Genomic DNA, 22,151 nt, shown 5'->3' on the forward strand with positions numbered 1-22,151 from the left:
TGAATGTGTGTGTGTGTCTGTGTTGCCCTGTTAAGGGCTGGTTGGTGCTCAGTCACTCCTGAGAACATATTTCCACTGATCCACACCCTAGTGCTGGAGGCTTTATATCCCTTTTGCCCACTCTTGGCATGTGCATTCTGACCTAAGGCATGTGCAACTGCTCCAGAGTGTCCTTTTCTATTGTTCAATGCTTTTTCTGGAGAGTACAGAGTACACAAAGTGTGTGTGAGTGTGTGCAGTAGAATGCATGTTTTAATAATAGGTGCATGTGAATTTAGCTTAATTCACCAGTTTGTCCACAAATGGATTTTTAGATCAGAGCCCTGTGCACAGTTGTTTTAACAAATCAGTGGTGTTCTTGTGTTATCCTCAGTTAGCTCAGTGGTTCCCAAAGTGGGGGTGTGCCCCCTAGAGGGGACATGGAGGTTTGTATGAATTACAATGTTTAAAATAAATTATAGTGGAGGTTAGATATTGGACGCAAACAGTTTCAAACAGTATGTGTCAGAGTTTATGTGTGTGCTTGAAGCTTGAAAATATTCTCATCTAATAGATTTGGGAACCAATACCACAATGCAAAGCTTGTGAATAGTAGCATTAATCTTCTGCTGGTTGATAGGGCTCCCAGCTTATTATCTCCTTTTTTCTCCAATCCAAAAAAGCTGCCAGGACTAAATTTGGGCTGAAAGTTCACCTTTGATTATTGCATTCCTCAGTGAAATTTCTGACGTCACTGTGAGAAAGATCAGAAGCATTATGTGCTTTGCCTGGTGTCAGATGTTGAGAATCATTTTTTTTTCTTCACCTGTGTCCTGCCAGACTCAAAATTCCTCATTAATGTGGTGTTAATGCAAAACCACAGATCTGCACAACTCTATTCTCTTCTTTAGCTGTTGTTAGTTTCAGAGGGTTTTGAATGGTATAATGTTTTTCTTTTTGCAGTTGTTTAACACAACAGTATGTTCTGGATACAGCAAGGCCTTCGCAGCATCTGGTGGAGGATGGATGTGTCCAATTATCTGATGTTTTCAAACTGGGAACATTGGCAAGCCTTCCATTTTTTTCTTCGTAGCAGCTGTTTTGTTTTGTGTAGGTGTTAGTTTCAAGGTCTTTCGAAATGGCACACTTACAAAAGCCAATCAGTGCTGATACAATCAGTGTCAAAGCTTGAAAGAGAGATAAAAACATTCTTACATGAGGTCATCCCACTGTGTTTGTAGTCTGAATAGGTCTTGATGAGATAATACATCATGGCCTTATCAGTTCATCCAATACAAGCTCATATCTTCAGTTGCTGATAAAGTTCCAGCCAGTCCCGTTTTTCTCAGTGCACAGATCGTTCACGTTTTGTGAATATCGTGGTTTACTACATGGTGAAATTCTTTTCCTTCCAACTGTAGGAGGTCATCGTCAGTAGCCAAACTCATGACTCAGTCGTTGCACTTTTGAAACTCACACTTCACAAATCTGGCATCACACAAAGACTTGTTGTCCCCAACCCCCAAACTTTTCCACCTTTGGAAACTTAGCGTGAGATTGTAATGGCCTCTGCACAATAATGCACAATATGCTGTTTATTTTTATCACATTATTGGCCTTCATTATTCTTACAGAACACTGCAGTATTACAGAAACTAATGCAAAGAACTACACATAGACGCCTAAGCAGCTTAACACTTATTTCATTTGCATATGTTTTGAAAACGTTGAATGGAAATAGTTCTGAGGAGACTGTATCAGATAATCTTCTCACAAGAGGAAGGGGAAAATCAAAGTAATATAAGAGAAAATGGTTAAAAGATTAATAAAAGACTGGGAAGAATGGTGGTGCCACAGCTTTAGGGTCCTTGGGTTCTGGGGTCATGGGTTCATCCCTCAATTTGCCTCATGCCCTGTCCTGAGTGTGCTCTTGCCTTGCATCCATTGAATACGGATAGACTCCAGACCCACTATAACCCTGATCATTATGAAGCTGTTTGAATGAATGATGAACAAAATGGCACTCCTAACAACCAAGATCTGGTAGGTCACTAAAATCAGGTTATCTGATAATACTTAAAACGTATTTGAGGGAGAAGAGAAAATCAAGCCACACTTGCTGCAGAATTGAAATCAAATATTTCTCTTCATCTTTCCACTGTGAGAAGAAAACACACTGGGTCTGGAAAAGGTGTGGAACTGTCAAGAAGGTGTTGTGGAGAAAAGGAAATGAAGACTGGAATGACTGAAAACTTTGTGGACTGGTGATTTCTAAATTTGGATCATGAGATGCCAAAAATGCAGCTGACATCGAAAACCGTACTGTAGAGGTAGTGAAAGATGGTATTTTTCATTGTATCTCTCTGTTCATTACAAGAACTTCACTTCTCCTTAGCTCCCCCTCACAAGGTGGGTCATTGGAGTCTTCTTTGATGACTCATTGAAACCCAGGAAAATAGCAGGGATCAGTTTCAGTCTGGCTCAGGTGTTTTGCCCTCTTATCTGCCAGATTGACGTTTGAGCATAGGCTAATGCATGATTAAGGAGTAGCCTTCTTGAGTTTCCTCTAATGAAAACATACACTGAGGATCCTGAGGGATTCTCAGCATGACTTCTGAGAATATTTGCAAAGGTTTGGTTACGTATCCTGTCATCCTGTCAAATGAAAGCTGGGTAGCCATTAGAAGTGTGCTATTTAGGCACTTCACTCTATCCCAGTTATGTAAACAACAGCATAACTATAACAAAAGTGAATACATTTCTTTATAAACGTAGGCAAACCTAGAAATATAGTTCCTGACTAGAGATGCATGAATACGTATACTAGTGTCTGGTATTTGCCTGATACTGTGTTCTTTAACTCGTACTCGTAATCACAAACAAGGTTACGATACCAATATCCGATACCTTGTGCCTAGCGTTCGTTGCTGTGCTAATGAGTAGACAACTCAAAATGTCGGCGATCTGGAATTATTTCACAATCAGTGAAGGTAACCCAAGCACTCTTTTAACCGTCCTTGAACAAGGTTGATTTTTCTTCACTCAAAGTGTATATTCCTCCTGGGAAATGTTTTCCTGTTTGCGAGAGCACTGTTCATTGCCTGACGTGGTTTATTTTCTCCACTTGTAAATTTTGAGTTGGATCCAACGCCATGGATCAGGCTACTGCTTTTAAATAAACGCTGCATATAAACAAACACTCCCAAGTGCAGAACTCCCCAGTCATTATCGCATTAATGGAAACTCTCTTACTAAAGATGCACAACACTGTGCAAATGCATATCAACAGTTTATTGCAGCTCATGTTACTAATTTATAGATAGATAGATACATTATTGATCCCAGAGGGAAATTAAATTTTTTTATTGGTCTAATGTGGGAAAATGCTAAATAAAAATGGACAGTTCCAGAAATTTTCAGTAAAGTATTTAATGAAACAAAATTCTTAATTCTAAGTAAGAATCAGTGTCGGTTTCGACAAGTACAAAAATACACATTCTCGTACTTGGTTGGAAACCCACATGGACACAGTGAGAAGACACCAATCAGAGGGTCACATGGATCAGGGCTCAAACCCACAACCTCAGGTCCTTGTAGCTTTGTGACAGCGGCACTACGTCTTGCACTACCATGCCGTCCTGAATGTTTTTAACCCATACCCACTTTAAGAAGCTATGATTATGATAGATTATAGTCATACACAAGATAAGATGTAAAATATCCTATGCCAAATCCATTAGAGCTTCACATAGGGCCCACCCCACTGTCTTCCTGCCTGTAGCCACAACATTTCTGTTGAAGCTTACACCTCAACTCTAAGATTGCTGTGGTACTTTATGATCCGATCAGCATCCAGCTGTTCTTAACAAGTACGGATCCTCATTGAGCCCAGCCCATGAGTACCTAAGCCACCCACTACATCACTAGCTCTTCACAGGGGTCATCATGTAGGCACCTCCTCTCGTTGGTGTTTCACTGAATTAAGCCCACAACACCTCCAGAAGGCTCAACAGTGAAGTCTGACGTCCCAGATCCACCCCCTCAAAGCCAGCTTTACACTCCTACCTTACCCTTTACCATCAACAACCGTAAATCCACACTGGCCTTCCCTTAGTGAAGTCAGGCATCCCAGATCCACCCCCCTCCAATCCAGCTTTACAGGCCTACCTTACCCTTTACCATCAACAACCGTAAATCCACACTGGCCTCACTGAAGACTAAGGCTGTACCTAGCCCCACTGGCACCGTTAATGCTCAATGCCATCAGTTCCATGTGAACTTTACGTGCTACATCACCAACAACCACAATACCACCTCTACAGTGCATTTCCCCAAGTAATTTGTGCTCTCCTTATCCACAACCTATAACTAGACCTTTCAACTGTTTCTGACGACTCCTTCACAACTGCCCTTTGTTTCCAGCCACTGATGCCTGCACAAGCAGGGATGTGGCCGCATTCCCTTACCCGCAGTCCGGGTAGTATAGGTAGTATAGGTACATTACCTGGTCAACAGCTTTAAAAGATTACCATAGGTCTATTAAAGCAGGGTATTTTCTGACTGATGTAATTATCAATTCTCAGAACAGAACATTAGAAACTGAAGTGTTTAAAATATAAATTCCACATTTGCAGTGGCTTCAGGTATTTCTGTAAATGACAGGCTATTTAAAGAAACACTAGGTACGATTTGGTATTATTACTCCTGGGCTCCCCCAACAGTTGTAATTCACTTATACAGGACTGTCCAGAAATAAAGGGAAGGGGGGAAGGGGGTATGGTATCCTGCCCTTCTCCAAAACTTACATAGTGCTGTTTCTGCAGTGCTGAGCCCAGAGTAGTAATCACAGAAGCTCTGTTCTCCCTATTGCATCACAATGATTTGAAGCTGTAATTTAAAACTACAAATCATACCTAGTGTTGCTTGAATTGTTTTTTTTTCTTCATGTTCTTGTGGCTGAATTCCATCCAGTCCTCAAAGAAATGTTCTCAAATCCAGTCTTTATCCTTCACAGAAGGATTGAAGGTGTTATTGCACTGTATGAAAACATGCTGCTTGTGAGTACCCTTCTTATCATTACATTACCAGGGTTGCAGTGTGGTGTGATGGTGATGGTCTCTGCCTCACAGCTCTTGGGCTTGGGGGTCCAGGATTCATCCTCACCTTAGGTCACTGTCTGTGTGTTCACTGTGTGCCCCCACCTCACTGATGGTCAGTGTACTTCTAGTGCTGGTTTCAAGTATGGGTGGGATGAGAGTGTTGGATGCTGTACTTGGATGACTGTGTGGAATGGTTGACCTGTTTTGATAATCCCTAACAAGAGGCAGTTGAAAGTGAAGCAACAGCTTTACATTACATTAACTAGCATGCTAGCAAGTGTGTCCACAGTTTTAACAGCCAGCCGACTTATCGCTCAACCCTTACTAGCAACATTTATAACAATTCTATAAGTGTAAGTGAATGGAAATGGACAAAACCACTTAGCTGAAGCCATGTTTACCAAAGAAGGCATTTCCTTAGCTTTGTTGGTGATCTTCTACCTGTGTGGTAAAGTGGAAGTCAGTGCGCACTTAATTACACACTTGTGAAGCCACACTTGTGAGGTCTGTTGTTCTTGAACAGCTACACTGAGGTATGCCAGATGGCTTTGCAAAATTATTGGGAGGGACAAATTAACATGTGGTGGTCTATACTTTTTTCCACACTCTGGTGACATCACTCAGCGGATGGGGTGTGTCAGACAGTTGGGTTCAGCAGCTGTGTGTATGTGTCGCCAACTTTGCCATCCCAACTCAGACAAGGGAGCTGAACCTGGCCCAGCTACAGAGTGACTCAGGATTCTGAGTGTTATCTTGGGTGTGAGTTCTCACTCTTCCCATCACAGCCCATGATGACTAGGCCTGCAGAAAAAACAGCGAAGCTGCCAAAGATGATTATGAAAACTTGTGGAGCGATTGCACGTATACCAGAGGAAGTTTTGTTGTGTTGTGGCTCCTTTTGTTTTATTGAACCATAAAAGAAGAATTTAAAGGTTACATTTAGTTTTAGGGCATTTGCCACATACTCTTATCCAAAACAAATAATAATGTTATTCGTGTTACAGAGGGAGGCTAATGTAGAGTTAAGAGTCTTGCCCATAGACTCTTATTGTTGAAGCATGGTATTCTTGCGTGGGGCAATGTGGTGCGACAGGTATTGTCACATCTGCACAGATCTAGGGCCTTGGGGTCTGGGTTTGACCCTTACTTTGTCTAATCCATAAACACAAGGTGGTAGATCATTACTGAGTTACTAGTTGAGTGTGTGATACATTTTAATAGATTTTATTGGATTATTTAACAGTGTTCCTGCCTTTGGCCCAATGATTCTGGAAAAGCTCAGGACCCCCACAACCCTGACCATGAGGAAGCAGGTCCAGTAGATGAATGGATGGTGTTCAAGCCTGAATAGATGAACATTTTATGAATGCTTTCTGAAGTTATATATTTACTGTGGTTATTTCTTCCTGGTTGTCTGGCTGCAATCTAATCTGCTCTTTTCGTGATCTTTTAGTGCTGTTGTATTTAACTGATATGTTAATCATTTTTAACAAGAAAACACATGAAAAGGGATATAAATCAGTCATGCTTTTTGGTAAGCCAACAATAAATTTAGACTTATGCACCATTTATACAAAATAATTATATACATTTAAATGTGCTAATAGGGTCATTGGCGGATTCTCAGAACTGATCATTTGCAAAATCCTTTTTGGTTCCATTTTTAAAATCCCATTTGTACATGAACAGAGTTATCAAAATAAAATAAATATATAATGAAAAATTAGTTGCAACTCTGTGCAGAGTATTTGGCACGTGCAAATATTGGAAAGTAAAGATGACTTATAAAATAATGGAAATCATTTTTTATTGAGACTCAAAAGTGTCCGTAGGTGTGAATGTGTGAGAGCGTGTTGCCCTGTGAAGGACTGGCGCCCCCTCCAGGGTGTATTCCCGCCTTGCGCCCAATGATTCCAGGTAGGCTCTGGACCCACTGCGACCCTGAACTGGATAAGGGTTACAGATAATGGATGGATGGATTATTTATTGAAAGAAAAAGACAACAATGTGCAGTAAACATTAATAAACGAAAGAAAGTCAGTGTTATATGTGACGACCATTTGCTTTTTCTTTTATTTAATATTAGTCCTAGGTAAAGTTTGTACAGTTTTATAATGATATTACATGTTAGTTTTACTGAGCGTCTTGGAGAATCTGCCACAGTTCATTTAAAAAGTCGGATTGTCACATATCATTTTTCATGCAGAAACTCAAGAGCCTTCATTATGTTTTTTTTTTAACAGACATACAATTATTAATTTTGTAACATTTGCACATATATATATATATATATATATATATATATATATGTATATGTTTATATATATAATATATATATATATGTATAATGTGTATATAAAATGAGCATTAGTAGGTGTTATTACACTCTTGTCAGCTGTTTACTGTGCTACAGTTTTCCTTGTTGGTCATTTACCAATGAATTCCTTTAATAGCTGGGAACTGACTTGCCTCATTTTAGGTGGAAAAACTCCTTTAAGACTCCTACACTCAGTTCCACGAGCTGCATGAACAGAGGCGTGAGTCATAGACAATACAGTGTGTTGTATACTCAGCCACAACGTGCTCCACAGATGGCCTGGACTCTTCTGGCTAAGGGATGTCTGTTGTTGGGATGTTTAGTGAATTTAGTTAACATGACAATATCTTTCACTTCTTCTGAATGAGGGGTACAAGTTTATGATGCCATTCTTCAATCGGTTTCATTTTTATTGAAATTTATGGCACTTTGGACTTTTATCTGGAGTGTCATGCAATTTGAACTGTGTTACAGATGGGTGAATGTAGTGTAAGGAGGTGTGTCTAATGAATTATGGTCATTGCCAGAGCATGGAACAGAACACACATCTGCCAGGTGGAGGACAGCTTTGTTATGTTACTTTGCTGTCCCACCATGGTTTATTTAAATGAGAATTAAATGGAATTGTTTTCTTCAAAGGCCTCTTTTGTATCAGGAAGACCAACACATCTCTTATGGGCTAGAAATGTTCATAGTTTTAACTCCGTCTGGAAATTTAAGTGTCAAGCAAACATAATGATTTCTTCTTTTTTACATTATTTCCACATGCTGCCATAGAAAACACGTGCACATTAGAGTTGGTCACACATTGTTGAATGACCAGATGGATGACATACCTTTAGAGGTCAGGTTGTTTGTGTCCCATGAACAAAATCCAGCCCCCTCACCCCAAACAGATCCGTATGTGTTTGTGATCTGTAAAGGGCCACGCCGCTGATATCCGCCTCTCAGGCTGTTGTGAGCAGACTACATGCTGTTTGCAGATTTCCTCTCTCCTGCTTTGAACTGGCCCCTCAGAGTGGCCACAGTGGTCACTGTTCAGTTTCTTGTGAAATTAGAAGCAGCTTTGTTTAAGTGATTGAATCCAGTGTTCTTCCATTTCATCAGAACAAAAAGCACTTTCAGACACATATATAATTTAATAATTTATCAAAAAACGATGGTATATGTTTTTTGTGTCTGTAATTCTAATGCTTTGCTAACATTGCTAACAAACACCAACAATCAAAAGTAACCCAAATAGCCTTAATATATACTTGCTAAAATGGTAAACCTGCACACACTGATCTTATTTAGACATTTAAGTTAAAATTAGAACCTATTCACAACATTAACTTACGTAAATGGTGCTAAAAAAATATGTATCTAGCTAATTCATAATGTCTCATTTTTCAACTACACTGTGAAGGTTTATTTTTGATTTATAGCTCACACTGAGTTTGTATGTTCTGCTTTATTTAAGACCTGTATTCCGTCTGAGTCAGTTGATGGGTGTTTGTGGACATGCATTCACAAAGGCTGCTGGGGTGACTAACTTCCAATGTTTGTTAGCAACAATAGCATCTTAGCTCTAGCTCTAAACTTAAGAAATAAAATTTAAACGCCAAACATGTCTAGGCCAATCAACTACATTTGGTGACAAACTCATCTTTTAAATGTGGTTTATTCGGCTGAGAGTTTTGAGTGCTGACATGTTATTGAAATTATTCCCACTCTAACACAAAACCAAGATTACATGCTAGTTTTTTAGGAACTAGTTTTCAAAGCAAGGTCTCCCCAAAATCTGGACGGTCAGTATCTCCTGGGACCTGCTAGGAGGGTCAGTATGGTTTACTAGTTGTGGCTGAGGAGCAGCTGAGGCCACTCTTTGAAAGTCTGTTGTGTTGTGTGTGTTTAGCAAACTGCAGTCTGGCTCTGTTGAGAACTGAACTCTTTAATCATCACAGACATGAGACGAGCCGATGAAAGATTGTAACAACAAACAGTTTGCATTCTTTAGCACACACAGGGACGCTGAGGGGTCACCCAGCATCCATTGACCTACTGCAAACTGACCTCAGTGTTTTAGCTCCACAGGACTGAGGGGGATTTGGCACCAAGCCTGCTGTGTTTCAGACCTAAATTCAGACCCTTATAGAAGCATTAAAAATGTTCCAACAAGAAGTAAAACGGACAGTTTATTTTAACAAAAGTGAAATAAACCAGCAAAGACAAGTGTCTGAAAATTTCACTGTGGTCTTTAGAGTGTTGGAGTACGATCCATTACCTTTTGGGAGAGCTGGATTGTTTGGGATCTATAACTAATCAACCAGCATCAGAACCTGACTTCACTAATTTTTGGCCATTTAATGTCTGCTCTTAAATATTTTAACTCTAAGTTGGCAAAACAGCACTTACAACAGGCCGCTGCTTATTAGTGAAAGTAATGATCAAGCTCATACATCATCAGAGGAGGGGTTAATGACCGGCCAGATGGACCTTAATCTTAAAGTCTTGTTAAGCTGCCCAAACATGCAAGTGTCTCTGGAAAGCCTTTGGTGAAAACATAAATGAATATCCCTAAACATTAGGGTGGTTGTTGTCAGAGGTGATGAGATGATTGATGGGGATAAGTATCTCAGACCTGCTGAAACTTGGAAGCCCTTGCCTTGTTTTGATTTTTTTTTTAGCTCCATTGGAGTGGTCCTTGAACATAGGCCAACAGAGCTGTTAAATTCCTGCAGTTTATTGTTCCTCTATGTTTAAGAGATAATAATTACTGAGATATTAATTATATGCTTTTCATGAGATCATCTCCCACTTGCTCTAGTCTTGGCTTGAGAATCCACTGGAAATGGGAATGTAATCTTAACATATGGCCCATCAGGTAAACGATTTAAGGTATTTTGTTTCGTAATGCACAGATGTGTCTGTCCTACTTTGACCCCAGGGTGTGGCTGATGTCTTGAGCTGTGTGATTCAGAAAATGCTTGTGTAACAATGATTTAGATGGGAAAAAAGTGAAGGAATGAAAACAAGTGAGTTCTTGTTCAGTTTGTAAAATAATAAGCCAGGTGGTAATGATAGGTAACAAAATACTACATACCTATAAGTGATTTTGTTTTTTTATAACATACAGGGATCAGGTAAAATGCAAGTTTACAAAAAGAAGAATCACATAGAAAGCCTAAGCATGAGGATATATGTGTACCCTGATGATAAAGCAAAAGAAATGTTGGGCAAAGCCTGGGTTTAAGGCGATTACTTGGCAACAAAATTAATTCACACAATATTTCTTTTAACACATAAGGGGTTAATCTACCAAGTTATGTTTGGTGTCAGAAATTTGCAGCATTAATTATCTTCTGAAGCTTAGATGGCGCTGTGGCAGTGCAGGTAGTATAGCTGCCACCCACCTCCAGGGTCTCGAGGTCCTGTGTTCGATCCACCCCTCAGGTCACTGTCTGTGAGGGGTTAGGTTTATTGACCATGTGTCAAACATGTTCCAAAATGTTGCATGATACATCGATCTGCTAAGTCCAATTACCCATATGTGAGTGTGTGAGGTGTCTCAGCCACTGGAGGTGCCCGTACACTCACAGTGCTGTTCCTAAGCCTGAATAAATGGGGGGTTAGGTTAGTTTAGGTCAGGACAGGCCTATAAAACAAACCTGTGCCAGTTTGAACAGACAGATTGCAAAGGACCAACGGGGTGTGAGCTGCCAAAAAAAAAGGAAGATGTATGATGTACTTAGTAATGGAATTAGTAATGGAAGCCTACAGTTAGCTTTAGCATTTGATGAAGCTGTGTCTACTTGCCTACTGCTATTGTACCACAACAGTCATCTGAGTGAGGTTTTATGGATTGAATACTGTATTAGCCTCTGCATGATTGTGAGGAAAGGAGAGACATACCCAATTCTTAGTATGCAATATGTAATACAGTTGAGAGACCAGAATGTACACGAATATGTTTAATGTATCAGATTGTGTGTAGATGAGTGGCGTCTGTGTTGTGGGAGTTATGTGGGACATTTTCTACAGGAAATGCCAGAGTGGTCCTGGAGGAGTCTTCCCTTGGAGAGGCCCAGTAGCCACCCAGTCCGTCATAATCCACAGAGTGTATAACATTGAAGGCCCCAGACTTATCGGCAAATGTTGAAGCAAGTCAGGGGAACCATATTTTCAGGGCCTTTCCATCGGGAACTCTTACTGGCTGCACATATTTGTACAGCTACACTTTGCGATGCTTTAAGGCTCTTGACCTGTTGAGCATTCATCTCCGCGCATTCAGGCTGTTGAAGCTTACAGGGTTTGTCTTGTTTACATTGCACTTTAGAAATTGTAATTAAGAATAGACGCTAGCCTTAAATCAATGGCTGTAGTTTTCGTTGCCATAGTGGAGGCACCCACTCTTTCTACACAATGATGAAGGAAGTCTGTGGAGCAACAGAAAACTGATGGCTTGGGGGCTCAAACTCTCATCACCGTCTGTTTAGAGAGAGCAAGCTGGGGGAGGTTCTGAGTAAATGGTTGCTTTGTAACTCTCTGGCCTTTGCAAGGAGAAACTGCTTGAAAAGAACGGTAATTATGGTAGTTCCTTGCAGCTTTTTTAATTGGAGAAATAAGTGTCTCACTCTTTCAGCAGGGAGTTGGGATTCAAAGTTAAAAGGGGTTTAAATATAGTTGAAGAAATCTCACTTAAGTAGATAATAACCATAAAACAACAAGCCAGAAATTATGGTTTGGACAGGTAATTAGAACAATAACTCTGATCAGACATATGCTGCTTTTCCACTGCATGGAACCTACATGACTCTGCTCAACACAGCACAGCTCTTTTGCTTTTCCACTGGCCAAATCTGGTACCAGGTCCCCGTAACCGGGTAAATTTTCAGTCCCAGAATGCTACGGGTTCCAGCCGAGCCGAGTAGGTACTAAATGGTGACCTGTAAACCTTGCAGAGCACTGATTGGCCAGAGCGATGTATCTCACCACGAAATGCAGAGCTCATCCAAATCAAAGAGCACAAACAGTCTCTAGCTAAATCTCTTAAATTACAGCAGCTTTCACATTTATTTTTATCAAAGCGGCAGCTTGTAACTTTACCTCAAGGTGTTTTGAAGAGGTTTATAAGCTCCTTGGGCTGATGGCCGACGAAAATTTCCAGTGAAGGCCAAACGTGCAACAAGTAAAACTGATCTGTGAGAATTGGGGCATGGAGCCATGTTCAGTCCAAAAACAAAAACAACACGCCAATATATGATGAGTAAACAGCGCCTAACTTACCGCCGTTGTTGTTGTGGTTTTTAACGCCAGCAATTCCTAGAGGTGGGATTTTGTAATGTCACTATCTCTGTTTTTTGAGGGAGCCCGGCCAGTGGAAAAGTGACAAGCTTTAAGCATGCCGATCCGTGTAGAGCCAGACCCATGTGGTGGAAAAGCACCAATAGTGTTATACTTCACCTCTACAATGCCCCATATTTTTCTGTTGGTTCATGTGACTGAAACCATGTAACTCATTTTGATTACCTCCCTAAAAACTCAGCTCTAACCATTTTCTTACCATAGATCAGCAATCTGTTATCTGTGTTTTGTGTCCTGAAAATATTCTGGGGACATTACTACCTCAAGAATTTTAAAGAATTTAAAGAAGAAGAAATAGTAACAAGATAAATGGAGACGATATAAGGCACCTTCCCCTCATCACACAGTGCGATGTCAGCCAGTACTGACGTCTGTCAGCTGGTGTGACAGACCTGGGCGGCTGGCACTCTCCTAACCCTAACCCTAGTGTGTTTAAGTGAGATTATATTAGTGATGGTGGGAGAAGAAGGTGGTGGTTGATATCATGTGTCTCAGAGGAAGAACATACTCCTACATTGTCCTCATATTGTCAATATAGCCCACCCTTAAGTAAACTAGCCTTTTGAACTTGGCTTGTTGACCCAAAAATAAAGTGGTGTTTCTGTTTTACAGAAATATTACTCAAAAACTTTAGTGTAACACTTTCTGGCTCAAACAACTATGAACGTATTGTGTTACATGTGATAGGCAGGTTACACATTAGCGTTTCAGGTTTCATTGTGTGTTGTGACACTATGCAGACTTTAATCAATATATGTAACTGTAGACTTCCTCTCCTTTCGTCACATAGCTCAGGTCTTGTTCTTCTCGCTGTAACAGAACACTAAGTGTGTAAACGAGTTTAAACTACAGTCTGCTTCCACACCTTTGCCACTCTGCCTTGTGTTTTGGCATAACACAAAGGATCGATTTGTCATTGTTGATATGGTTTCTCAATCATTGGCTCTCAAAGCTGAAGGGCTGGAACTGTTAGATTTGTGACTTTGCCCTGTTTGGTTACATCACTTCATTTTATTTATTCACTTTTGGGTGTTACAGAAACGGACAGTTTGAGGTTCATGTCTTTGAGGTGCATGCTGTTGGTCCTTCAGTGGACTGCATTAATTCCTCATCTCCAGCTCATTTCTCATCTCGCTTCCTGTCTGTTATATTAAGCTTATTTGGCTTGGCTCAAACTTTTCATCCCTTCATACCAAATTCCAGCTCCATTTCCCTCCCCATCTCTTGAGCTTTCCTTCTGACTTGGTCTGGTTTGATTGTCGAGGGCTGGACCTACTGACCCCCTCCTTTTTTTGCCGGTCTTGATGTTCCTTGTCCCATTTCCTTCCTTTTTTTTCCCTCTTTGCCCATTTGTTTTGCCACTGTCACACTCTTTGCATGTCATCAACTCATCTTGCTGGTTCCTTGTTCCAGTCTCCCACACCCAGCCTCTCTTCTCTGTTCCCAATCTTGCAGCTTGCTCCCATTACATCTCCTCTGTCAGGGTACTCTTTGTCTTTTGTGATCCAGCAGAAACCCCCCTCACAGGAAGCCTCGGACCCCATTCTTTTCTTTTATGCTCTTCAAATAGCTGCTATTTTAACACAATTGCCACCCAGGGGAGATGTCTCCCCTACAAGGACAAACAAATTTAGGCCAGTATAGCCATATAGATGTGAAGATTAACTGTAAAAACCAGACTGGACCACCAAGTTTGCCATGACCAGCAAGTCTTAGGTACAATAAAGTTGATAGGAACGGCAAAGGCGGATCCTGTGTTGTGTTTTATACCTCTTCATTAGACGTAGGTCAGAGGGTTTGAGTGCTATTTCATTCTTCTTGGCTGTGGAAGTAATTTAGTGAATTGTAGAGGCTCACTTCTTTTTCTCCAAGCCTGCATACACCCAAATGAATAGCACTTGGCATGCTGCATTCGGCAGGACAAGGTTACTGAGCCAGATGGCAATGCGCTCATAATTGTTTAGCAGCCTCTGCTAAGGTTATTAGAAAGTCCTGTCTCTGCCGTGAAGCTGAGCTCCATGAACAAAGTTGGGAAGGAGGACAGTCCTGCCAGCCTTCCTGGGGACGTAGCCAGAAGCGAAGCTCAAGTCAAGGGATTTCACCCAACCATGCAAAGGCTATTATGATCCCCATACTTCAGGAGGTCTTGTTTCTCAGAAAAGGAGATGTTTTTGGAGAACACTCCATCTGTAATGCTTTTATTTGTTGGTTCAAGGATTGGCATGCTGTATACCATATTAGGCAAGAAGAATAGCACTCTCATTCACTCTGACATGATTGCACCATAATCTTGGGTTCAGTGTGCGATGCAGTGTTATTAGCAGTTATTGGAATTACTATAGAGACATGCCCTAGGCAGGGACTATATCTCGCAAACATACTGTTGCAAGCTTTAGCAGCTTCTTTTTTTCTGCACTTTTGCCTCATTATTAAAGGCAGTGTTGTGCCTGTTAGGGATTATGAACCTTGTTCTGCAGGGTACTAGGCTGGATTTGGTTAAAACAAGGCCATGCCCCACACCCTGTTCCCAGGTCCCAACTAAGCTCATATAATTTGCCTTAATGGACTAGGAACAGCTTTCTTATAAACACTTCCAGTCACTGCCCCCTTTCATCTCCTAATGATCTTACCCCATTGACCTGCAGTGTTGTCAAAACTGGGCACTGCTTTTAACGCTCATGTCTGGTCAAGAAAGGACACAATGAGCCACAAAGAAATATGGCAAAAATCAAGACGCTGAGACAGCTCTGTCAAAACCATGGGGTGTTAAAGAATTTGTTTTCTTGAGCTGTGAGATATTTCAGGTGCTTGGGTAAACCTTCCTCAAGAGTCTAGACTCATGCTTCATGCCTGGACAGTTTTAAAAGCTACCTGGCGAAATACCCATGTTTCCTCTCTACATGTTGGTCTAAGCGGGGGCAAACCCTTCCTTTCTTTTTTATGACAGGTGCTGAATCAGCAGAATTTGATTCAGAGTATTTGAGGCAGCTGTTTTCCAGCTTTCTGCACCGCACAGTGTTGATGTCCAGGATGAGTTGGATGATTTCTGGAAGTGTGGTAATGTGCTTTTATGCAAAAAAAAAAAAAAAAAAAAAAAACATTCAGTAAAACAACCTAGTCTACCAGAGACACAAGGAGCTTGTGTGAAAAACAAGCCTACAGTGGAGGGGGGTGACTGTTTTGCCCATTTTTGGCCTAATGGTCAGGAAAAGAGGAAATGAGTGGTGCAGAATGCTATGTCTCTGAGTTGTGTGTTGGGATAGACTCCTATAAATAGCAGCCAGAGCCCCAGGTCAGCACCATGGCAAGCGGACGCTAATTTACAACTGCTCTGAGACAGGATCCAGAGGCTGATGCTGAAAGATGACCGGAGGGGGGCTCTGGGCGAAGAGGAATACAACATAACCTTTTAGTCTTGCTTTGTAGCCAACCTCATTAAACAAGGAATGGACGGCAATGTGTCTTGAGCGATGTCTCGTTATGATCAGTGTTGAGACATCGGATGCCAAGGAGGATACATTTTGGCTCGTGTGCAGTAATTTATCACGTCATTATATCTAGAGAAAGGGATCAGTCACGTCTGCTGTCAGTGTCTTCTTCATGATCCACGGGATGTTTAGATCAAGTCAGGTAGACAATTGTTTGACTGGTCATTTGCTGTAATTTCCAATAAAGAATATTGTTCTTTCATGTGGAGAATGTGTTTGACTGGTGCACATGAGGTCACAATCAAATACTTTTGATTTCAGAACACATCAGATGTTCCAATATCCAATCATTCGACCATATAACACAATATCCTCTGTTTCATCCTGTTTATTGCTTTTGAAGTGCCTTAAAAAATGTTCAGATAAGGTTCGAACCATGCTTGTTGTCCCTGCTGATGTGGGAGTGTGATAAAACAAGATTATCACATATCAATGATGGTAGTATACTATTTCATGCAAGATTTTACGAACAGTTCTAAGAGGACAGACTTAAGCAAGGAAGAAAACATCTTGATGCAGGACACATATCATTTGGAGTAGAATGCATTAGAAAATCACTGGCTTACTCTGTGTATCATATTTCCTGCAGTATACGATACACACGTGTATAATTGAATGTAAATACTTGTTATAATAATTTGCTGCAAAAATTACAATATGCTAGCTTCAAAATTTAGCAACGCGAGGTACCATTTTCTTAGATTACAGTGTCTTGAAACGTTTTAAAGTCAAAACAACATAAGACTATTTAAGGCTAATTAACAACTTGAAGCAACAGTACAATGACTTCAGCATGTGTTTTTTCACAGTGCTATTTTGAACGGTATATTCTTCCAAGACATCTTAGCTACATTAGCATTGTAGCTAAAATAAGCCGTCCTTGGGCAGAATTAGTGCTCTGAGTGATTAGCTACATTTGTGCTTGTGGGGGCGGGTGGCGTTTTTATTTTTTTGTTTTTTGCGAAAATACCCCTTTAATTGTACGGTTTAATGGTCTTTTCAAATTGAATGCACCCTCCACAACAAAGATTTACACCATGCCACAAATCATAAAACCAGTCATTAAGCTCCCACATTGTCCTCTTCATTACATTTTTGTCTTCCCTCTACTTGGTTACCCCGCTTCCTGTCGGCTGCTGCTTTCTCTCTCTCATTTGCTTATGGCCTGCATGTGTTCCTCTTTTTTCTCCCTGGCTTTTCTGTGTGAGCTCATAGCTGGACGGCTTGGGGGAGGCTCCTGCGAAACAGGAGCTTCTGTGTTTTTCTCATCAAGCCCACCACACAGGAAAGCTCTGTGTGCATGTGTGAAGAGAGGAGGTGTGGGCCACTGTTCGGCCAGACGACCTCCATCTCCTGCCCCATATGCCGTCCGATCTAGAGCTCCACCACCTCCAGGTTTCCTACTGACGAGCAGCTGAAAAAAAATAATCACTTCGCTGTTTTTCTTTCAGCTTCTTTTAGTCTTAATGTAAATGAAGAATACACAGAAACTAACATGAGATTAATACTATAATTTTGGAGATACAAACCATTAAGACAGTGATTATATGTGTTAACAACAACATCATAAAATAATTAAAGACAACAAAACAAAATATATCTCTAGGTAAGCACTTATGATAAATGTGACGAGAGAGAGAGAGAGAGAGGGGGGGGGAGAAAGAGAGAGAGAGGGAGAGGGAGACAGAGAGAGAGGGAGAGGGAGACAGAGAGAGGGGGGGGCAGAAAGAGAGAGAGAGGGAGACAGAGAGAGAGGGGGGGCAGAAAGAGAGAGAGAGGGAGACAGAGAGAGAGAGAGAGAGAGGGAGACAGAGAGAGGGGGGGGAGAAAGAGAGAGAGGGAGAGGGAGACAGAGAGAGGGAGACAGAGAGAGGGAGAGAGAGAGAGAGAGTGAGAGAGAGAGAGAGAGGCGGGGGGAGGGAGAGAGAGAGAGAGAGAGAGAGAGAGAGAGAGAGAGAGAGAGAGAGAGAGAGAGAGAGAGAGAGAGAGAGAGAGAAACAAGTTCCATGATGCTTTTTAGCTTGTTGCAACTGAATTATAAAAGTCAAATAGAATGACAGAGAGTTGTAGAGTGTTCCACATGGTGCATAGAGACTAAAACCATGAAAAAGACACTGTAGACACCACATGAGCACAAGGCACAGTGGATTCAGATGGTCTTCAGTAAAGGCAAATGCACATCTTCATCATGCAGATATTAATAACACATGCATGCACAAACGCATGTATACGGCAGGTCATTCCTTTCAGCTGATGCTTTCTGCTCCATCTCTGTCCACCCTTCGCTCTCTCAGTGCTCCACTCAACCTTCCAGGCTCCCAGACTCCAGAGAAATTTAATCCTGGCCCTCAAGCATCTGTCAGCTCTGTGCAGTGTGTGTGTGTGTTCATTCTATACAATGTCTTCCAGCTTTAACTCTGATGAGGTAATGACATGGAAACGCCCGGCCTCAGCAGGCCTGCACAGCTGTATCTGATCCTCAGCAGCTCGCTCCCCTGGTGAAGCAAAGGGTGGAGAAAAACTCCTCTGCAAATTTCAGGGTCCCCATTATAGATGTTTTTGGGATGAACATCATCATTCAGTCATTCAGTTATAACTTCTGAAGTCACCAGGGGTGCACAATGACAGTGTTATCAGTATTAGTGGATGTTTGCTTTAAAATTGAACATTGGACAGATATGATGCTTGGTTATTGTGCTTTTTTTACTGCTTCCATTTCTCAGTAATACTGGTGCCAGTGATCTTCCAGATGTTATGTTTCTGAATAAACAGATATGCACATGACATCAGCTATCACCAGCATCCCATATGTCTCATATCGTGCATCTCTGAATATCACTCTTTTGCTCTAGATCAGACTTCAGGTTTGTGTTGCACTTACTTGGACATGTAAAGAACATCAGTCCTCAATCCCAGATCCCACCATCACGGAAGAACATACTGCATTTCCACAATGTGACTGAATCCACATCATAAACAGAAAGCAAGTGGGTATCAGGAGATGACTGGCAAACAATATATGATCCCGGAAGCTGTGATGAGGATTGTGAGCCTTTTTTTTTATTTGTCCTTTCCTTTGATGCAGTAACCCTTCTGGGAAGGCTTTATATCATACGCTGAATCACGCCTGTGAAGATTTGATGGCAATCAGCCATGAGAACTTTAAGAAAGTCAGGCACCAATGTTTGATGATTCATCTCAGTGATATTGAATGTCCTCTGCATGTGTCACTGATGATGGTTAAGTTCAAAGTGCTTTGTGCTGTAGTGGGTTTGTAAGGTCCTGAAAGGAATGTATGTGACTTTTATCTGTGCATTCAAATTAGCTATGCATAACCTTGATAAAGTCATAGGCATGATCTCTGAGAAAATACGTTCACCTTAGAAGCATAAGAGCAGTGAGCGTGCTGATGTTTGCACGTATTTCTTTGCAGCGTCACTGTCTGTGGATGTGTGTGGTCCCTGCAACAAAAGACTTTGGTGAATTTAGTAATGAACCGTGACATGGAGAACAGTCAGAGAAATGTGTACTGTTGCCTTAGTCAGTGTACATTAATCACAACATGGCTCTTTTGGCCTGACCCCTGGATGAACCACTGCAGCCCCCAAAGGCACACTGTTAGTTAGAACAGCATGCCTAGAATGAGGTCCAGATTTACCAAGGATTAAAGAGCAATTAGCTGGTGTTCACATGCCACGTGTTAGAGCCTAGCATGAATTACATCTCAGCTAATATTACTATATCAAGCGTGACATTCTCTTCAGGATTGATTGTGATTCATGGCATTTAAAACTTCACTGACCTCTGCCGTCATGTGAGTAAGACTCACAAAGGATTTACATAAACACCCATAAAGATTAAAGCTAGCCTCTGCTTAGTTTTAATGCATGGTGCATGTTGTAATAGCTATATACTGTTGTCACTGCCTTAACATTAGTCTTACGGGATTTCTTTGTATCCTTGAAAGTTGAATTCTAGAGCTTTAAATATCGATGACTCCATAGACGCAGCATTATTTGTATTTAGAGTTCTGAACAACACAATTTCATTAGACAATGAAGCTGAAACACCTGTCATTGTAGTGTGGGAGGTTTCATGGCTAAATTGGAGCAGCCTGGTGTCCAATCTTCATTAATTGCACATTGCACCAGTAAGACCATGTGCATCCAATGGTTCAAACATTGTGTCCTGAAGGCGGTGCCGTGTATCAGGACGACAATGCACCAATACACAAAGCAAGACTGGTGAAAGATTGGTTTGATGAACATGAAAGTGAAGTGGAACATCTCCCATGGCCTGCACAGTCACCAGATCTAAATATTATTGAGACACTTTGGGGTGTTTTGGAGGAGCGAGTCAGGAAACGTTTTCCTCCACCAGCATCACGTAGAGACCTGGCCACTATCCTGCAAGAAGAATGGCTTAAAATCCCTCCGACCACTGTGCAGGACTTGTATATGTCATTCCCAAGACGAGTTGACGCTGTATTGGCCGCAAAAGGAGGCCCTACACCATACTAATAAATTACTGTGGTCTAAAACCAGGTGATTCAGTTTCATTGTCCAACCCCTGTAGATTCACTATTTTGGGTGTGACACTGACTACAGAATGTCGTATTTCAATGTAATTAGAACAAAGGTCTCATTGTTTAGGAGTTGTTTTTCAAGTCAAATTTTCAACAATGTTGTTTTTAGATGTGAAGCGCCACATCTAAAAACAGCTTACTCACATACTCGCATTCAGATTTAAGGAATGTCACATCGACAACACTATGTCCTTGTTTAACTGTCCCCAGCCCAAGATAAGACTAGATAAGAAGATAAAAAAGCTACAATTTCCCAAATACCACCTGCTTCACACACGACCAGAAACCTAATATACTTATTATCTTCCCATTTGTCTATGGTGGAAGGATCTAGAACAATGATGTAACTGCAGCCTAATTGCCAACTGATCAGTGGCTCTTTTTGCTGTGCTTTACGGAACAGACAACAAGCTGTGTGTGTGTGTGGTCAGAGGAGTGGTGTTAAAGGCTTTTGGTTTTGTTTGTGTCTGGGCATTGTGTCAAAGGCAAGGGTCATAGTTTGGAAGGCGTCCACTGATCACAGGCTTAGTGGACAATAGGAAAACAATGACGATATGCTCGTGTCTAGTTCATTCATTATGTATTCCAAATGAAATATGACACACTCCTCCAGTTAGGGCCCTGTTTAATTAGTTTTTCTGGGACTAGCCTAGCATTTGTTATTAATAATTATTATATCTACTGTATTTTCCTGTGCTGTTATTATACTTTATTTATTATTATCTAACAGTGCTGATACATTTATAAAAGGCATTAATTGGGACTAAATTGGGACTAAATGTAAGAAACGGCTATTGATGCAATGGTGCAATTTTTCTTTCCGTTCAAGTATTTTCTTGGTGTTTCAATTTACTAAAGTGCTATATCCCCAAACAGAATGATTAATTTATGTTCGATGTATTTAATCTTTGCTCTCCTTCAGTGCCAGACAGCAGCGGTGAGAACGCTGCCATGAAACCAACAAAAAAAAGGCACCGAAAAGAGATTTACAAGCTTGGTCCCATTAACTACTACCTACTGCCCAAAGAAACACATATATAAGCTATGGGGAGTAAACCAAGGCGGTTTGGCCGAGAGTGCCACTGTACTTTATAATCTGAAGCTGGCCATATCTTCTGTTATATCTGATTTCTGTCTTGTTTTTGTTGCAGCAGGTTGTTAATAGAATTAAAATTGTATATATATTGTATTATGACTTGCCCCTCTTGAGTTCCTGTTTCACTGGGGTATGAATGCAAGGTGACACTCGGACTCATTCATCAACATTGACAAGATCAGAGGATCCACAAATGTAAGGAGACAAAAAGTTGTAGGCCTTTCATAAATCCGGCACGGGT

General features: G+C 41.1%; 1 protein-coding gene across 1 annotated transcript in view; it reads left to right on the forward strand.

The window, feature by feature from the left end:
* Window positions 1–22,151, forward strand: part of LOC136678134 (drebrin-like protein A) — a 53,327-nt gene that overhangs the window by 5,877 nt on the left and 25,299 nt on the right. The gene's annotated exons all lie outside the window — the stretch shown is intronic.

The sequence above is a fragment of the Hoplias malabaricus genome, chromosome Y, assembly GCF_029633855.1.
Source record: "Hoplias malabaricus isolate fHopMal1 chromosome Y, fHopMal1.hap1, whole genome shotgun sequence".
In the NCBI taxonomy this organism is placed as follows: domain Eukaryota; kingdom Metazoa; phylum Chordata; class Actinopteri; order Characiformes; family Erythrinidae; genus Hoplias; species Hoplias malabaricus.